The sequence below is a fragment of the Atractosteus spatula genome, chromosome 10 (assembly GCF_055471065.1).
Source record: "Atractosteus spatula isolate fAtrSpa1 chromosome 10, fAtrSpa1.hap1, whole genome shotgun sequence".
Classification (NCBI taxonomy): Eukaryota; Metazoa; Chordata; class Actinopteri; order Semionotiformes; family Lepisosteidae; genus Atractosteus; species Atractosteus spatula.
Genome location: NC_142715.1, coordinates 9,259,535 through 9,270,966, shown reverse-complemented (window position 1 = coordinate 9,270,966; position 11,432 = coordinate 9,259,535). Strand labels below are relative to the sequence as shown.

The 11,432-nt window shown below is 48.1% G+C and overlaps 1 non-coding gene and 1 pseudogene across 1 annotated transcript; both read right to left on the bottom strand.

The window, feature by feature from the left end:
* Positions 1 to 405: 405 nt before the first annotated feature.
* LOC148824846 (5S ribosomal RNA) lies at positions 406 to 524 on the bottom strand (annotated as a pseudogene).
* Positions 525 to 1,707: 1,183 nt separating this feature from the next.
* On the bottom strand, positions 1,708 to 1,826 carry LOC148824845 (5S ribosomal RNA). The gene has a single exon (XR_016092871.1). It is a non-coding gene; the product is annotated as a 5S ribosomal RNA (ribosomal RNA).
* Positions 1,827 to 11,432: the final 9,606 nt, after the last annotated feature.

The window sequence follows — 11,432 nt, the reverse complement described above, 5'->3', positions numbered from 1 at the left end:
GAAGAGCGTTGTAGGGCAGGTTTTTATATTTTCGTGGATAGGTCATAAAAGTGTTAAAATAATTGAATAAGACACATTTAGCAGCGATAAATTATAAGCACAAGCAAAAATTGATATTTATAACGCTTATAGATTTTAACAATATAACAGACTTTACTAAAATGTTTACTTTTAAATTAAATATTACATCACAACATGTCCACACCCAGGCACCTGCCGTTAAAGGTTATGGGATGTAGAGATACAGTATATAAGGTTCATGATGAAAATAAAAAACGCTCACGCTAATACACAAGCACCCGTGTCTCGCCAAAGCTGACAAATAAACAGACGGACAAGCCGCACTGCACGTGTGAACAGGGGAATGAGCGAGCGAGCGGGGATAGGGCGCCTCCTGCGCTTAAAAGCTTACAGCACCTGGTATTCCCAGGCGGTCTCCCATCCAAGTACTAACCAGGCCCATCCCTGTTTAGCTTCCAAGATCAGACGAGATCAGGCGTGCTCAAGGGGGTGTGGCCATAAGCGAGAGCAAGGCTCGCTGGCACCCTTCTTATAGAGAGGACAGCTCCGTCACCTCTTTTACGACGCTGCTTTTTTTCCCTTGCGTTTTTCTCTTCTTCCCACGTTCTCTCTCTTCACTGCCTTCGTCCCCGCTCTATTTCACTTCAGCCTTTCACTCTTGCTTCCTTCCAATGAGGACGGAGCTGCGGGAGAAAGGGCGCTATAGAGGATCGCTGTGGAGAGCTGCTGCTGTGCTTTGACATCTGAGCTCTGTGGAAAACGATCTCAATACAATTCTGAAAAACGCGACTCCCCGAACGCCAGCCGAACAAGTCTCCACAGCCGAAGCGCTGTGTCTCTTTTCAGCTGGCGATAAACCTTTCCTCGATCCTTTGCGGACTTGTAAAACTGTTCATGATCAGAATAAAAAACGCTCACGCTAATACACAAGCACCCGTGTCTCGCCAAAGCTGACAAATAAACAGACGGACAAGCCGCACTGCACGTGTGAACAGGGGAATGAGCGAGCGAGCGGGGATAGGGCGCCTCCTGCGCTTAAAAGCTTACAGCACCTGGTATTCCCAGGCGGTCTCCCATCCAAGTACTAACCAGGCCCATCCCTGTTTAGCTTCCAAGATCAGGCGTGCTCAAGGGTATGTGGCCGTAAGCGAGAGCAAGGCTCGCTAGCACCCTTCTTATAGAGAGGACAGCTCCGTCACCTCTTTTACGACGCTGCTTTTTTTCCCTTGCGTTTTTCTCTTCTTCCCACGTTCTCTCTCTTCACTGCCTTCGTCCCCGCTCTATTTCACTTCAGCCTTTCACTCTTGCTTCCTTCCAATGAGGACGGAGCTTTGGGAGAAAGGGCGCTATAGAGGATCGCTGTGGAGAGCTGCTGCTGTGCTTTGACATCTGAGCTCTGTGGAAAACGATCTCAATACAATTCTGAAAAACGCAACTCCCCGAACGCCAGCCGAACAAGTCTCCACAGCCGAAGCGCTGTGTCTCTTTTCAGCTGGCGATAAACCTTTCCTCGATCCTTTGCGGACTTGTAAAACTGTTCATGATTAGAATAAAAAACGCTCACGCTAATACACAAGCACCCGTGTCTCGCCAAAGCTGACAAATAAACAGACGGACAAGCCGCACTGCACGTGTGAACAGGGGAATGAGCGAGCGAGCGGGGATAGGGCGCCTCCTGCGCTTAAAAGCTTACAGCACCTGGTATTCCCAGGCGGTCTCCCATCCAAGTACTAACCAGGCCCATCCCTGTTTAGCTTCCAAGATCAGACGAGATCAGGTGTGCTCAAGGGGGTGTGGCCGTAAGCAAGAAGAAGGCTCGCTGACACCCTTTTTATAGAGAGGACAGCTCCGTCACCTCTTTTACGACGCTGCTTTTTTTCCCTTGCGTTTCTCTCTTCTTCCCACGTTCTCTCTCTTCACTGCCTTCGTCCCCGCTCTATTTCACTTCAGCCTTTCACTTGTAGCGGCAATGGTTGTTAATAAGTCAGAATTAAGTGTTGCTGTGCTTTTTCTAATGAGGCCCCATCTCTCTGTTCATCTCTGTGGTGCAGCCACAGAGAAACTATTCATGCAGGCTGATTTAAAGATGTTTTCTTTTGATAAGGTACAGCTCCCAAATGGGGATGCACTTAGCTAAGCCTGGCTATCATGATCAATGGTCATCCATTGGCGCCTATCTGTCTAGGGAGTGCCAGATGGACATCTGGACTGCATTCCTAAGTGTCAGGAGTAAGTGACTCACATCTCACCTTGATCAACCAATCAGGGACTGGTAGGGCCGAGTAACCCACGTGGGACTCTGATGCCCATGGAACTTTCAGCCAATGAACGAGCTGAAGTTCCTCCAGGTAAAAACAGGCAACACAGAGGGCCTGAGAGACTATTTCCTGGACTTTTCTAAAGGGAATTCAAAGGAGAATTCCAGGGCAGGACGGCCCAGGAGCAAAAGGCTCCCAAGGGCAGGACATTCTTGCAGCGTGCCTCCTGACCATCCTAAGACTCAGCCCGGACAACCACGGAACGGCCAGTGTGTCCGAGTGCCAGAACTTTCCTTTGTTCAAAGAGTCTAGAGCGGAGGTTGCCAGAGAGTAACCAGAGGATCCACCTGAGGTAAGCACCAGCAGCAAGCCTTGTGAACAGGTCGGAACTGTGGACAGCTGAATCACTATTCAGAACTAGCGCTTCATCAGGAATGAACCGGTCCTCTTCCTGACTTGCTGGGACCCACAGTCATCTTTTCTCCTGTGCACAAACTTTGCTAGTTAAAGCCAACACTAACTAGCCGGTCAGTGAGCATCTGCAGCACAGCACAGCCTGGCACAGAGCCAGAGAGCCCGCAGGAGATCTGAATCCCCAGAGATTGGATGAGTATTCAACTTCAATGCATTACAGCTTGAGAATTCAATTGTTATCCCAACCAGTTGATATCAATTTAATTCCTAAGAGTTATGTACTTGTTTTCTGTATCTAATGTAGAAGTTGTAACCAAGTTCACTTTATGAAACGATCTAAATGAATGATATACTGAACGTATGTCCTCTTGATATATGTAACACTTTGTAACTGATTGTATATATACCTTTTGTATTCTGATAACCCTCTCGATAAGATCTGTTAGGTTTATATGCATATTCTATGTATTAATAAATGTATCCTCGTGTATTAGTACCCGTGTGTGTGTGCGTTGTTTGAGTTATATCGCATGGTTGGATTCTAAGGCCATCAAAAGAATCATTTTGTGATTTACGGCTACAATTAATAAATGTCCCCGTACATGCCCAAACCCTACAGAACTGGTGCCTTCAGAGAGCACACTACATTTATTGGCGTCCCTGTACGGGCTATGGTAAGACTGAAATGAGTCAACCAAGCGGAATAATTCAATATAAAACACCGCGGGTTTCATACTCGACAATACAGTGTGCTGAAAGCCGAAAGGAAAAAAGTTCCCCTTGCTCTTTAAGCAGTGCTTGATTGTTTTGTGATCTTTTGCGATCTACTGGGTTGATTGCATACTTGATCTTGTGGTTTTCTGTGGTAGAACTGTGATTTCGTACTTAAAAGTAATACTCTTTAAGTTTAACGATGGTTGCTAAAAGGTCTGAATTCAAGTCGCTATTAAGCACTCTCTGTAGCAGCGACAGGTCTGACCACGATCTCCGTCATATCTCCGTCAGCGGAGAAGCTAGGAGAATAAACCTCCATTCTCTGAGAGAACTAGCGAAGGACATGGAGAGATTTGACCCTGCAGTGTCAGAGAATAATATCGAGAGTTATATTCAAGACCTCAGGTATACCCTGCAGTACCTGCCAAACGCTACAGAACAGGAAAAAGTGTTTCTGGTCAGGAAAACTAGCAGCAGAGCTGTACATGAGTGGATGGCTAGGCAGATGAAGAAAGTCTGTGATGACTTTGAAGAGCTGTGTCAAGCACTTATCAGAATACAGTGCGTTTATTGACCCGACTGCCGCGATAGCCGCCGCCCTTAACATTAAGCACGAGAGAGCAGAGTCCCCTCGTGAATATTACGAGAGACTTAGATGAACTTATTTTGCAGGGCGAAATGATGAGGGTTGTGAAGAGAACACACATTTCAAGGGTTAATTCATTGCGAATCTCCACCCGTCAGTCAGAAAGATGATCTTAATGCATACAGATGCACAGACCATGAAAATGACTGATATTAAGAGATTCGTGCAGAAAGCCTGGGAGTATGATGTCCAAAGTCGCTCTGAGCAAAAAGCTGTTAAAGCGACTGTGTTCGCCGTCAGAGCCAGCAGGGTTAATTCCCCCCTGCTCGAAGGAGCACAGGCTCCTGAGCTGGCTAAGCCCCGTTCCAAAGCAGGCACACAGGACCGCACCCAGCGTCCTAAGTTCCATGAGAACACCGGGGAAGAGAAAGGGCTAGATAAAGCTGAACAAAAGGATTCAGTAGCCGCCCGCCTGGCCAGGCTTGAACAAGTTTTATTAGGACAGAGACAACCGCTCCCCAAGGCTGCCGGAAGCGTGAATGAGCTGATACTCTACACTGGAGGAGGCGGAGACCCGCCCCCTCTCCCTCCCTCAGTCTATCTGATTGAGCGGAAGGGTTCCTGCCTGGATGAGGTCAGCCACTCCCAAGCGAGTGCTGACTCCACCCCTGAAGTCACAGAGCAGGCAGTAAAACAGAGAGGAAAAGCAGGAAGCTTTTACCTCAAGGCTGCCATGGGAGATGTCTTACACAGTGAGACATTGATTGACACTGAGGTTGAAAGGTGTTTGATGTCATACAGCAAGCTCAAACGGGTAGAAAAAGAAAAGGGCATGCAACTCAGAGAGGACTCTTTGGTGGATCACCAGAAAGGCAAGGTGTGGAAACAGGTCAAGGCTCCTAAGCCTTCTGTACAGAAGGAAAGGGGGGCCAAGAGGCAGACTGTGCTCACAAAGTGCCCACCGAACACAGAAGCCTATGTGGAGATTCCTTCTGTTCCCTCTGGACAAGAAATAAAAATATTTTCTTGTTCCCCGGATATACAGGGAAGTCGTGTCCCGGCTGAGGTCACAACAGCCTCCCTGCCACAGGAGCGGTGCTCCAAGCAGCCGCCTGATCCACCAGGTAAAGCACACACCTTTTACACCCCTAAAGAGGAGCAGATCTCCCCACCTGGTGATGAAAAGGAGCTTTCCCTGTGCACCCTGGCACCCAAGAGGGGTCAGGACCACCACCCCGCAGTGGTGGAAGGGATCCAGATGGCAGGAGAGCAGGTTGGTGAGGTAGCCCTCACCCTTAGCCCTGAGAGATCCTCTATTAATGAGGATCTGCTTGAGCAGCTGTCGCAGGGCCACCGCCAGGTGCCCCTGGTGCAACATTCACAGGTTAGTCAGGAGGTCCAGCTGGACGCTGAGACTACTGCGCTGTGGACACACCTGATCCCAGATGCCGATTCCCTCTGCTGTGACCCAGGGAACCTGCAGTCAGGTAACATTATTTCTCACAACTACCAGGTAGTGAGTGAGACTGACCTGATTGTTCCTGCCTCAACGGCAGGGTTGCCAACACACCCAGTCCCCCAGAAGGGACAGGGAATGAAAGCCGACCCGGTTTTCTTACAGCCACCAGCTCAGTCTGTCAGTCTGAGTCTGACCAACAGTGGTTCAGCCAGACTGGAGCTGGATGGTCAAGTCACCCGCCTGCCAGTGCAGGACATCGCAAAGAGGGGTGTCAGAATCCCCGCCTGCATTGACATGGGCCTGGTGGGTGATAGTAAGTTCAAAGACAATGAACTAGCTATCCCAGTGCTGGGGCAGCTCCCTGAACCCCTAGCGAGGGAAGGGGGGAGCGAGCACGTGTCCTACACCTACCCAGCGTACGATTGTAAACATGCCGATAGAGGGATTCCTCAATCAGGAAGTGTGCAGGGTGGACCTGAACAGTGAGAATGGGATAACAATCCCAGATCACTCAGGTGCTCCAGATGACCACTCAGCCGAGGGTCAGGCATGCTCCACCGCTGCACCACCCCCTGCAGGGTTCCTAGAGCACAGGCATGAACAAATCGAAAAAGCAGATGCCCTGGAAAAGGAGGAGCAGCATCAGCAGCTGCGTCAGATCTCCCCAGATTTCCAGGATGTTGGTGCCCAAGATGCCACATGGCATACTGAGAAAGACACCATGTACACGCTGCGCCAGCTTAGAAAGACAACAGTCACTCAGAAGGAGATGACTGGGGTCAGCCACCCGAAAAGACTTTTGGGAGGACTTATTGCTGCCGCCACTGTTGCACGTTTGCTTTTTCTGGTAGGTTTGTGTGCTACTGGCACTCTCACCCTGACTGCCCCAAGAAGACAGGTGTCAGAGATGCCAGAGGGTAGTGACAGACTGTATCAACAGCAGCAAAAGTTGGAAAGCTTAGGGAAAACCCTACAGGCAACTTTCTATGCAACAGGGTTAAACCTTATTCCCCAACCAGTGGACATGATTGTTGGTGTTATACAGTGGGTTTATGCTTGTGTGCAACAGGCCAGAATGCTGACACAAGACCTGTTAAGGGAGTTTAGTGCCACTGTAGCTAGTCTAGCCACGGCACAATTCCCAACCCACTTGATTCCACTCTTCTTAGTAGAGGAGTATGTGACATTAACCCCATCGCTCATAGCTCACCCAGAAGGCAATCCAAGATTGAATTCGGTTCCAAATCTTGAGATGGGTATGGCTACCAAAGCTATCCATTGGCTGTGTCTAAACAATTCACCAATGAAGGGTGTAAAGCTACTAACGAGCAGAGGGAGGTTAATGAACCCCATGAAGAGCAGGTGGGAAGTAAATGGCTGGTCAGCACACCACATTTAACTGTCACCATGACTTGTGACAGGCATGATACAGCTACCACAATGCAGCTACCTAACCAATAGTTTTCCTGCAAGTTCCCGAGGAGGCCATAGTACAGCTTGAACTTAAAACTGTACGGTCTAGAACCAGACAACATAAGACCAAACTTGAGGTCTTGGATGCCTTCAGGTGCCACACTATTGAATTGGATAGAAATCCAAGAAACAGTAAGCCCTGAAGAGGTACAGGTAGTTAGTTTGCTTTAATGGAACAAACCTCCAAACCAACCTAGCAGATACCCAACACAGGTGTTGTGGTTTATCGGGGGGGCTGGGAACAGGAACTGTTGTTATTGTAACACTGCTGCCGGGTAGTTGGATCATGACTGACAGTGTACTCTGAATGCTGTACTCTCACATCAAGATGTACTCCAAGTAGCACGAATGAGTCAAAGGTAGCATGTCAAAAGAAAGGAAGTTACTTCTTCCCAAATATCTACTACAGAGGTATCAGATATTGACAGTGAACTTCCTGATGTGTAACTCCTAGACTTAGATAATGTCTCCTACCGTGTTTATACATACTCCAGATGTTATTCATCCTGTTTGCATCCAATGCTGATTCTGGTATGAATTCTCGAGGAGTAATGTGGACATTTAAGGTTAATGTTCTAATGACAAGGGACATCACTTAACTCTGTTTTGTTTTGAAGGCAACAACGCCTCAGGACCTCGTGACCTTCAAAAAGGGGGGATATGTAGCGGCAATGCTTGTTAATAAGACAGAATTAAGCGTTGGTATGCTGTCCTAAAGGAGGCCCCATCTCACCCTCCATCTCTGTGGTGCAGCCACAGAGAAAGTATTCATGCAGGCTGATTTAAGATGTTTTCTTTTGATAAGGAACAAGCCCCCAAAGGGGGATGCACTTAGCTAAGCCTGGCTATCATGATCAATGGTCATCCATTGGCGCCTATCTGTCTAGGGAGTGCCAGATGGACATCTGGACTGCATTCCTAAGTGTCAGGAGTAAGTGACTCATATCTCACCTTGATCAACCAATCAGGGACTGGTAGGGCTGAGTAACCCACGTGGGACTCTGATGCCCATGGAACTTTCAGCCAATCAACGAGCTGAAGTTCCTCCAGGTAAAAACAGGCAACACAGAGAGCCTGTGAGATTCAGAAGAGACTTCGGTGAGAATTCTGTGAACTTTTTCGAAGGGAATTCTAAAGGAGAATTCCAGGGCAGGAGCAGAAGGCTCCCAAGGGCAGGACATTCTCGCAGCGCGCCTCCTGACCATCCTGAGACTTAGCCCGGACAACCATGGAACGGTCAGTGTGTCCGAGTGCCAGAACTTTCCTTTGTTCTAAGAGTCTAGAGCGGAGGTTGCCAGAGAGTAACCAGAGGATCCACCCGAGGTTAGCACCAGCAGCAGGCCTCGTGAACAGGTCAGAACTGTGGACATCTGAATCACTATTCAGAACTAGCTCTTCATCAGGAACGAACCGGTCCTCTTCCTGACTTGCTGGGACCCACAGTCATCTTTTCTCCTGTGCACAAACTTTGCTAGTTAAAGCCGACAGTAACTAGCCGGTCAGTGAGCATCAGCAGCGCACCGTTGCAAGCCGCACAGCACAGCCTGGCATGGAGCCAGAGAGCGCGGATTGGACAGCAACAAGCCTGCAGCTGATTGTTTGTGCCTGCAGGAGATATGTATCCCCAGAAATTGGATGAGTATTCAACTTCACTGCATTACGGCTCGAGAATTCAATTGTTATCCAAACCAGTTGATATCAATTTAATTCCTAAGAGTTACGTACTTGTTTTGAGTATCTAATGTAGAAGTTATAAACAAGTTCATTTACGAAACGGTCTAAATGAATGATATAAGGAACGTATGTCCTCTTGATATATGTAACTCTTCGTAACTGATTGAATATATACCTTTTGTATTCTGATAACCCTCTCGATAAGATCTGTTACGTTTATATGCATATTCTATGTATTAATAAATGTATCCTCGTGTATTAGTACCTGTGTGTGTGCGTTGCTTGAGTTCTGTCACATGGTTGGATTCTAAAGCCATCAAAAGAATTAACTTTGTGATTTACTGCTACAATTAATAATTGTCACAGTAAATGCCCAAACCCTACAGAACTGGTGCCTTCAGAGAGCCACTAGATTTAGGCTATGGCAACGTTACAGGGTGCTGTTCTGTTCTTGCTAATTGTTTCCTGCCCGTCGCAGGCAGGAGTCCATGCGAGGAAGATGCGCTGGACAGAGCTCAGAGGGCGCAGCTGGGTGGCTTTCCTTCTGAGTGACGTTCCTGCAACACTCTCCCGCTCCTCTTGGTGCGCTCATGCCGCAACACAGGAAGGCTGGAGCAGGTGGCTGTGGGCTTTGTGCACCGCCGAAATAGCTTAGTTGGGAGAGCATTAGACTGAAGATCTAAAGGTCCCTGGTTCGATCCCGGGCTTCGGCATTTTGTTTCATCGCGCCCTTTGTTCCTCTCTCCAGCGCCCCCTGCCTAAAGTGACGCTTCCCTTTCTCAGCCCGAAACGCAAGCGAGACACCAGCAGCGGTCCCTGCAGGTTTCCGTAGTGTAGTGGCTATCACGTTCGCCTAACACGCGAAAGGTCCCCGGTTCGAGACCTGGCGGAAACAGCCTCTTTTTGCACGCTCCTGTACTTCACAGAGGTCTTGAGCGACCGGTCATTTGTTCCCAATGTATTTCCGGTGCCTTCATGCACTCTTGTACCAAACGCACGTTCCTTCTGTACGCGGAGCCGATCATTTGCAATTGGGCTGTGCCGACAGACCAGGACGAGCTCTGTCGGCTCAAAAGCAGCGCAGGACCTGCAAGAACAACAGAAAGATTAGCATCCAGTGGGGGCCTGTTAGTGAGCCCAAGATCTCATCAAGAATCGGCTCCAGCAACAGGGCTGGGCGCATTGTTCCATTCTCCGACCACTCTCGGTGTAAACAAGTCCCTCCTGGTCTCTGCTTGAAATGCACTTTCCTGCGTTTGCTTTGGTGTAACTGGCTTCCCCTGCATGGGCGAATGTGAAGAAGATCCTTAGTAAGTCATTGAAGAAAACCGAGAAGAGGTCGGAGTGGCCTCTGTCGTTCATCAACGATCCAGTCAGGCAGTACTCCTCTGTAAAGCGCCGTTCGTTCACATCGATTGGCTTTTTTTTGCCTTCATTCGCGCAAGTAGTAAAAGCAGACGCCCCTATTCTGCCATGACCCGGATTCGAACCGGGGTTGTTGCGGTCACAACGCAAAGTAGTGACCACTATACAATCACGGCGAGTTACCAAGACACGCCTGGCAGGGCGGAAAAGGCTGTGCTCTCTTCGTGTGACCTAATTCGGAAAAGTCCTGACGTTGCATTTCAACTGAGCCCCAGTATACATCGACCCTTCGACACTCTGAGTGACAACTCTTTTGCGTCTTTTCTCATATTTATGTAGTTTGCCCCACTCCTCCTCACTGTGCTGCTGTTCAAGAGGAGCCCTTTCCCCAGCATCAGGGAGAGCATTGGCCTCTGAGCCTGTAAACACAGGACAAGAAAACAAGACCTTTATAATAATAATAATAATAATAATAATAAACTTCTCAAAGTGCTTTACATAATGCCAGCAACAACAACAAAAAAAACACAATATTAGCATGATGGGAATACACTGTTTGAGGAGACATCAGATTGTGGTACATAATACAGTAGGAGCAGATGGGTAAAGAACAGGTAAATAAAGGCTCTTCTAAAGAAGAAAGTTTTGAGTCTGGATTTAAAGGAGTTTAGAGAAGGTGACTCTCTGATATCCGTGGGGATAAAGATCCAGAGCTCTGGGGCAAAACAGGAGAAGGCCCTGTCCCCCATAGAGTGTAGATGGACGGGGGGACAGATAGGAGACCAGAATTAGAAGAGCGAAGGTTGTGAGGTGGGGAGTAGGGCGATAACCCAGACAGGTACTGAGGTGCCAAGCCATGGAGAGCCTTATAGGTGAGCATGAGGATTTTGAAGTTGACAGGAAGCCAGTGCAAGGACTCCAGGACAGGAGTAAAGTGATCACAATCCAGCACTAATTTCTTTCTTGTGGCTGCTGGTTCATTTTCAACTGTGGACTCTTAAGAAGTCCTTTATTTGACTTGATCAACACTAATCCCTAGAGGATTTTGAAAGGTTGAATCAAAATGATACATGACTCTGGTGGGACTCGAACCCACAACTTTAAATGACTTCATTCTATCAAGGCCTAGAAGTCCAATGCACTCACCATTGCACAGCGATGTAAAAAAGCTACAGAAAGCTGTAAGTCATGCTTCTCCCGTTGTCTTTAAATTAAGTTCCATAAATATTGACAATGAGTGGCTTGTTGTCTACGAATAGATACCGCTGGGATTCGCACCCAGGGTCTCCTGGTTTTTAGTGAGGCGTCTTAACCAGCTAAGCCTCGGCGCCAAACCTGCTAAATGTTATCCACAACTTCAAACACCTGTGAGAAACGGGCACCTGCAGTGTTACGTCTGCTGGCTCAACAGATAATCCTTTTCGAAGATTAAGGAGAGGATTTCTTTGTCAATTCAATTAAACATTTT